Source organism: Strongylocentrotus purpuratus, unplaced genomic scaffold, assembly GCF_000002235.5.
Source record: "Strongylocentrotus purpuratus isolate Spur 01 unplaced genomic scaffold, Spur_5.0 spur5_scaffold_9, whole genome shotgun sequence".
In the NCBI taxonomy this organism is placed as follows: domain Eukaryota; kingdom Metazoa; phylum Echinodermata; class Echinoidea; order Camarodonta; family Strongylocentrotidae; genus Strongylocentrotus; species Strongylocentrotus purpuratus.
The window spans coordinates 3547408-3555504 of NW_022145615.1; the positions used below are offsets into that span (position 1 = coordinate 3547408).

Sequence of the window (8097 nt, forward strand, 5' to 3'; positions counted from 1 at the left end):
CTGACCCCGAACTTGCGGGGGAGAACGATGGTACGTGCATTCTCCAAAATTTCAAATACGTTTTGCAGGATTTTTTCTCGTGTAGCCTAATTTTTTTTCTCGATGATATTAACTATTCTTATCTACTGGTGACATCTTGGAAATTCCATAATCTATAATAAACTAACCATTCTGTTGGAGAAGTTTCTTTTGTGGTTCTTCCGAGCACTGAGGCACCGATAAGTAGTGTGTTTGTCAATCTCAGTGTACAGTACGTGTACTACGTACGTACGTACACAAAGTACATGCAGTCTAGTCATTACGTCACGATCACATCACCATGGTACCAGCACGCGCACAGCTAGCTGTGCGCGTTAATTTATTTATCCAGTGCGCGCACGCATGCGCATTGGGTCTTTCGTCAGAATTAACGCCTACTGGGCATGCCCAGAAGTCGTGACTAAGAGTTAAACACGACTTGCGCAGAACTTAAACAGTTGTTTAGTTAAACACCACTTAGACAGGACTTAAACAGTTGTTTAGTTAGACGAGACTTAGACACGACTTCAGAATACGAAATTTAGTTCAACAGGACTTAGACACGACCTCGCGGTCCTGTCTAAGTCGTGTCTAACTAAACAGTTGTTTAACTTTAGACGTGGCTAAGTTAGACACGACTTCAGAATACGGGCCAAAGGATTTGGGGTGAAAAAATGGCATCTACATGTAACACCATTTCCCCCTTTTGAGTAAGAAAATTGGGAAAAAATGTGGAAAAATAGAGAAAAATCGGGAAGAAAAAATTATTGGGCAAAAATCGGGAAACCAATTTAGATCGGGTAAATATCAGGCCTGAAGTATCTAATTTTATTCTGTGCACTGCAGAGAGCTTTGGAGGGATCTGACCTAGCTGACATAAAGTTCGACCAAATGCAGCGTTTAAAAAAAAAACATTCCAGAGGTGAATTTTTTATTTCAGGTTTGTCATCGATTTTATGATTAGTTGCGTCACAACTTCCAACAAACTCTGGAATGTGAAAAAAAAGTGATGGTTTTTGCTTGCAGTGCAAATACCCCTCATGACTGCATGACACATAATGCCCTTGTCTGGCTCTTCAAACTTGATTTCTTTTTTTTCTTCTGAAGCTGTGACATGTAATATACAAAAGAAAAAGACTGATAGGAGGGGGGAGGGGTGTTCGCAGAAAGGGATGATAAGATAAAAGGGGCATACACCTTTAGCATCCCCTGTGAGATTTGCAACTACCATACAATGAGTCACACAGATAAGACCGACGCCAGACCAACATCAGACCAAACAAGGATTTACATTACGACAACTAGCTTGGAGTTGGTTCTTCAATATGGCCGACAACTTAGGGATGTTGTACAAGAGTGCGTTCAAACGACACATTTTCACCCTAGAAACACGGTTTTCAAAGATGTTTAGTTTGAAACACGGTTGCGTTCAAGCAATTTTGTTTCAAAACGCAAACATAAAACGCTGAAAAAGATGCGTTTTGTATCGTGATTCTGCAAACGCTAAAAATCGCTTGAACACAACAAGATCTCAATCATGATTCTATAACGTCATTATCGTGGCCTGCTTCCGGTTTTGCTGACAGTCGACCGTAAACAAATTCAGGGCACGCGGCGAAGTTGATCTATACTTCCTGGGTTAAACTGCGCAGTGTGATGAGCAGTGGCTGGGCTTGAAATGAACAAGAATCAGCGTTGATCAAAAATCGCTTGAACTCTCTCCCACAGCAACCATGTTTTTTTGACAGCGTTTTGATTTGTGATTTTAGCTTCAAAATATCCCTTGAACGCACCCCTAGAGGGATTGAAGGTTATCACTTACTTGGTTTGTCTTCAAGAGTTCCTGGACTAGAAGAGGAATCTTAATAGCAGCTACGCTCCCAGTGCAGCCAAGCAAGACATGTTTCTTTGGACTGCTACAACTTGAAGACTCGTCCCCTTCTGTCATGGAAGGCTCTCCGGAAGTGCTTGTCATCTTACAGTTGTATTCTGTTATGAATATGTATTGACAGTACCAAAATGTTAAAATTTGCAGTCTAAAGCTATACCGGTACTCTCCTACAAATTTGGGATTTTCAAGATGATAACTAAGTATTTCAATCATTATTTTCTGCTTCCCTAACTATGGTTTTTGACTGGACTAATTCAATCCCAACTGGGGCATTCAAAACCCATTGTAGCCGATTCACATACCGGTACAGCTTAAATGCAGAAGTTCAAGCTTACTGTATTGCTAAAAATGCCTGTACACGTACATGTACATGTATAGGTGGCATATTAAACATACACATCTCCCCAAGTGAAATATACTATTTTTGGTCTAGCAATGCGGCAACTGTATATATTGTAAAGAGTAGTGGCTGCTGCATGCAGCCGGTTGCTGGGTTGCAACAGGGCCATCGTTTGCACTGCAAAATCATTTAAAATTATGAATGGCATTACAGCATATCACGTATCACACACACAGGATACACACTAAATTAACAGAGAAACAGCAGTAGTCATGAACAAAAAAGTATCCATAAATATCACCTTTTTTTCTTCTTCACATTTTTGCATTTTTTAAATGTATTGTTGAGGCATCATGGTTTTGAAACTAAAGCCCCCATCACACTATAACTAGTTCTCACTACGTTCTGGAGCCATCCTAGAAAATCGTCAAACTGGGAATGATCGGGGTAGATTGTGTATAAAATATTGTCTATAATACGATCCTTGTTCATTCATTAATATGTCCATCTCGTCTGTACCCTGTCCACAGTCAGTTCATATCAATTTCAAATCAGGTAAATTTGCCATTTCCAAGCAGTCCAAGCCAGTCCGTAGTCAGTTTAAACCCATTCATAACTAGTTTGCAACTTGTTCAAACTAGTATGTAACCCGACCACCCCATTCAGAGACAGTTCATCTCATCCTCATCTCCTTTTTAGTGCATCGAACATGCTCCTAGTGCATGTGCAATCCTGCCTGGCTCAAGGGCTATAAAAACCCAGTATGTTCTTGCCATTCCCGTTCAACACTTCAAGCTGTATTAACAAGCAAACGGACCCGGTCAAGCTACAAAATTCCATTCGTAGTACGTCCATCTCGTTTTAAGAAGTAGAACGTTGTTACTCAGTCTCATTGCAGGACAGGGACAATTTTGAAAAGGCTCAAAGTTCTAGAACACATCCCATCCGAGCCAGTCCTAACCCGTCCATGAAGTATTAAAAACAGATCAGGAAACAGTTGCTACTACGTTCAGTCCGCTCGCACACAGTTTGAGCCCATTTGGCAACATTTTCTAGAACATAGTGGGAAACAGTGTGGTGTGATTGGGGCTTTAGCTGTATTTACTGGTGAAGAAAATTTCAGATTCAGAGAAAATGTAAATTGATATTCCATTGCAACTCCAGTTTGTTTCATTATTTTTCTTTTGTTCAAACAGTAAAAATATGGATATTCATGATCTGAGTAAAATGTGAAAATATTGCAGGAATGAGTTATGAAATTGGAAGTTAAGTGGCTGTAAAGTGTACGCCACAACTCTTACTTAAGTCTTATTTTAATCATCACAAAGACAAGGGCGCTAGTTCAGAAGTAAGAGACCGTAATGATGATGATGATCATCATCATGTGAATTACTTACATGAATTTAAAGAGGATCTGAGATAACAGATGCCAACTTCACAAACGCGAGCGTGCCTGCACCCCACCATCTGTACGGTATGCAATTGTATTGTGCAGCGGTTTGCAGTAAAACCTGTGAGAAAGTGTACATTATAATGTCTTTGTTTTTAGGAAAATACTCCAAAAAAGATTTTAAAAATGGACACAAAACAGGTAAGAAAGATTAACTTTTATTTGAACAATTTTTGAAGATTTAGATCTAGAATCTAGAGTTGATTTTTGGTATGTTAATACTTTATTACTTAGTTATCATAGGGTATCTCCATGCCGGAGTCACAGGTCAAAGTTAGGATACGATTCTGAACTAGTGCCAATATAAGTCACTTGTGTCCCCGATTCCCTGTCATCTTAGCATCTGCGAGCATATAAAAACATCTCATCTGTGTGTTACTGTTAGCCCTAAATTTCTCGACAATCTTATGGTTCATTAAGCTGCACATTTTTTATGATGTCAGTTATGTATGGATTTACTAAAATTATTTTTGTTTGCTTCAATTTGATTCATTTTCACATTCTGAGGAATACCTTACAAGATACAGTTTTGTAACACACAATGCAGCTACTGGGACTGCCCTGTACACATCTCTGGTTACCCCGATACTACAGCCTACACGCGCCAGGCCCACTATATAATTTATCGTCTGCTATTCCTATTTGATTACACAATTACAACCATTCATCACATCCCAACTACGTATTGATCGTACCATGATCATAAGCTTGGAATACCACTTCAGAGAAATATCACAAGCTTTTATTCAATCTAAATGTTGCTTTTTAAAGGAATATTTGATTTTCTCACCTGCTATTTTCAATGCACTGTGCACTACTCTTGCTCGACGCCGTATATTTGTACCGACCGCTACGTCAAAGCTGAACAAGATCGAAGGGGCATTGCAATAAAAAGTTCAGTGGTGTTCTTCAGCCAAAGCTTGTTTTGACTTTTGAGCCCCATCGACGACCCCCCCCCCCCCCCACCCCACCCCCATCCATCCATCCATTTTTTTTTTAATCTTCCCATTGGGACAATGTTTGCTTCCGTTATATTTATCCCAGCTAGTTACATATGTAAATTATCTTTCTATCTTGTGTAGTTAAACACGGATTTGAAGAAATTGGTTTCATAGTAGAAGCACTTATAATAGGAATAAACCATTGGATTATAATTGAGTTGATCTCCGGCGTTGATTTATTTGAATCGAATTTTACGTTTGCTAATTTTACAATTACCTTTTATTCTCCTGATACTTTCTGGTGTATATAATGGTTAGTCCATATCATCTTACTCTGAGAGTGTTGGAACTTTTTTTTCAGTGGTGGCGCGAGTTTGACAGTGGCGTATCCAGCAGAAGTGGGAGCAGGGGGTACAACCTCGTGAAAGCTCAGAAAGTAATAACGGCTTGTTGGAAACCACCAGCACCGCGACTAGAAATCCCCCAAACTATGGCCCAATTTCATCCCATATTCATCATTTCACCATCACCCCCGAATATGAAAGTATTCCGGCCCTTGTTACTCAATTTTATAAATGGTTTACACCCAATCCTACTTCCTAAGAAAGTTACGTCTTTCCGTGGATAACCGCTACAGCCGTATCACCTCACATGCCCATCAAAATGCAGTTTTCCGGGGGCTTCGGGGCACGTACAACGCTTTAAGCCACGCAATACCAAACTAAAATGGGAACGTGGCCCCATGGGGTTTGATGGGTTAATAATATGTAACAATCTGTCATTGACGACGTTCCATGGTCACGTGCAAGGTAGTTGTTTCTAACAGGGATAGAGTTTCTAAACATGACTCCTGGCGTGAGGGAATTAATTGAAACTAAGAAGAAGCGAAATGTAGATCCATGCCCGAAAGATTTCCCAAGATAGAAATCGCCCTCTTCAGAATTGGCGTTTCTGTTGCAGAAAAATCGAGCTTTTCCCCCGAGAGGAATAGCTGTATGCGGCGTATTTCACCGTTGATCAACCTCCTCTGCAGATGAGTTTCAAGTTCAACGCGTCGAAATAACCGAGTAACATAATCTTTCTTAGAGGCTACAACTTGATGAGAAAATCGTTTTTAATCGAATTCTGGAGCTAACCATAGCGTTGAGAAAGGAATGTGGGGATTTCGGCAAGTTAAAAATCTGTCACTATTTTATTCCTTTTTACCCCAAATCAGTTTAAATATATGACAACACCATCCACCCCCAGCCAATCCCTCCCATTTTTAAATGCTTTGCTTTGCTTATCTTGGTAAGAGAATTTCCGCCTGCTTGGGGCCAAATAGGCCTAGTGGTGCGACTTCACCACCTCCATTCAAACTAATGTCTAGCAATGCCCCTGTATGTATAGCTTTCCGTCCTAAGGAAAGAAATTCCCTTTCTCCCTTTTTTTGTTCTTTCATTCCCTTTCTTTAATGACAGGCCCGACCATGTTTTTCCAACAGATCGATGACGCTATTCCACAGTGCAGAAGATTTGTGAGTCGGAATCCTTCTAAATAGAATAAAAACAAAATAAGCAATTTATGCAAAAATAGGCACATAATACTAATTTGAAGAAAAAAGTATTCAAAATGATCGACCCTTGACTACATCCTGCATAATCTGATCTAAAAAGGGAATTTATTCCTTGAAATGCTAGAGCGCCGTATATGGCAGCCGTGCTAAAGCCAGGGTAATAATCGGGAGCGCCAGGAGGGTCAAATCTGACTGACATGAGCGCTATACAAGAACCCACTATTATTGTTATTATTAAAACCAAGACTTCTTCTCCATTTAATACAAGGCTAATCCTAGTCTTAAAATTGTTTGAATGAAAACCTATATTCATTATTAGCTCAAGACCAAAATCATGTCCCCGGCGCTCGTGGATTTCCATAAGTTTTTGAGTGCTTTTATACTTTATAAACAAAACATGGCTCTTCAGGGACGGAGGAGTTAATCGAAATTTCTTTGACTTTTGACTTTGCTTGTGTTTATGAAATAGAAATACATGACTAGACTACGTTGTGACATTGTCACTTGCTATGAATATACTTGAAATAAAGTGTAATCCAACAAAACTCTTTTAAGAAATTACTCACGACAGTTTGATGTTAGGTATATTTAAAAAAAAAAAAAATCAAAGCCAAGGTCATTTTCGATTTCTCGTATAATTATTGTTTGCCTATACATTGATAAATTAACATTGTCTTCACCTTGATGCCACAATAAATATCCCTGTTGCATATGATGCGTCAACTTTCTGACGTAGGAATGCGTCAATGACTGTGCGTGGTGTCATGTTTGACATGCGCCATTATAAGAACGGAGTTGTACAGAAATCGATTGCAAACGAATGGCGCAATCAAAGTGACGACTTATTGTGTTCAACGGGTGTGTGCATAGGCCTTTACAACGTTCGGATATATTTCACAAAGTAACATCCCTCCCTCAATTTAAGATCTTATTTGTACTAGTGCATGAGGGAGAATATTAAAGTTAAACACCTTCAATGCTGAATATTGTGATGGAGGGTAGGGTGGCATGACTTTCTTCATAAGGATTCTCTTTTACGTTTTACCTCCAAACTCCTCCAAATTTAGGAGCTCCAACAGTTCTACCTGGAGACCTAAGCGTTCATCAAAATCACGAGTTATACATCCTTGATCAAACCTGACGCCAACAGAAACAAGAGATGAGTCCAAAGCAGTGTCATTACGGCTTTGCTATTGTATCGTGTTACATGAAACCACGGGACCTTAATCCAATACAGGTTGTAATGTGAGAGAGAAGCGCCCTACCCTGCGTAACACCTTCACTATCTAATCACCGTCCTTAGGGGAAGACGAATTCAAGCCCCTAACCTAATAACCTTTCACGTAATCATGGAGGACTGTACCTAAATATACCTCTCCTCTCTTTCTCTAGCTCCTTCCCACATCTTTCTCTTTCGCTCCATGTTTTCCGATATTGCCCTTCGATTTGTATTTGCCTTTAACATTCAACTCAATCAAGAAGGACGATGCCTAACTCTTAGGCCTCTCTCTTCGTCTCCTTCTTCAATCATCTATCATGTTGGCCTGCGTCTTAATTGTCTGTTTTTCGGTGTCTCTCATTTAGCGTCCCTCTATAATCTTCGCTGTATTTTGTGGAATAATGATACACTTAGCCTTATCAAATTCCTTCTAATATTGTTATGAAAAAATACTTTAGCTCCGCCGTTAGCGGAGATTAGCAAGAAAACGATAACTCCGGTAGAATTGGATATATCCATTTTCCGGACAACATCTTCAAGACAGTGTAGCCATGTATGGGAACTAGAGATTATGCGCCATGAAAAGATTGTGAAGCTACAAGTTTCTGTCCAGTATAGGGTGAACCCGCGGTGAGCTCCCCCTTCCCTATTTGGAGGCCCAGTTTAAACCAATTAATATAATA

The 8097-nt window shown here is 39.7% G+C and overlaps 1 long non-coding RNA gene across 1 annotated transcript; it reads right to left on the reverse strand.

Annotated features, from left to right (window-relative positions):
* Positions 1-1780: 1780 nt before the first annotated feature.
* Positions 1781-4515, reverse strand: LOC115920647. The gene is made up of 3 exons (XR_004062451.1): positions 4490-4515; positions 3647-3760; positions 1781-2007 (listed from the first exon to the last, which is right to left on the reverse strand). It is a non-coding gene; the product is annotated as an uncharacterized LOC115920647 (long non-coding RNA).
* Between the last annotated feature and the right edge of the window lie 3582 nt (positions 4516-8097).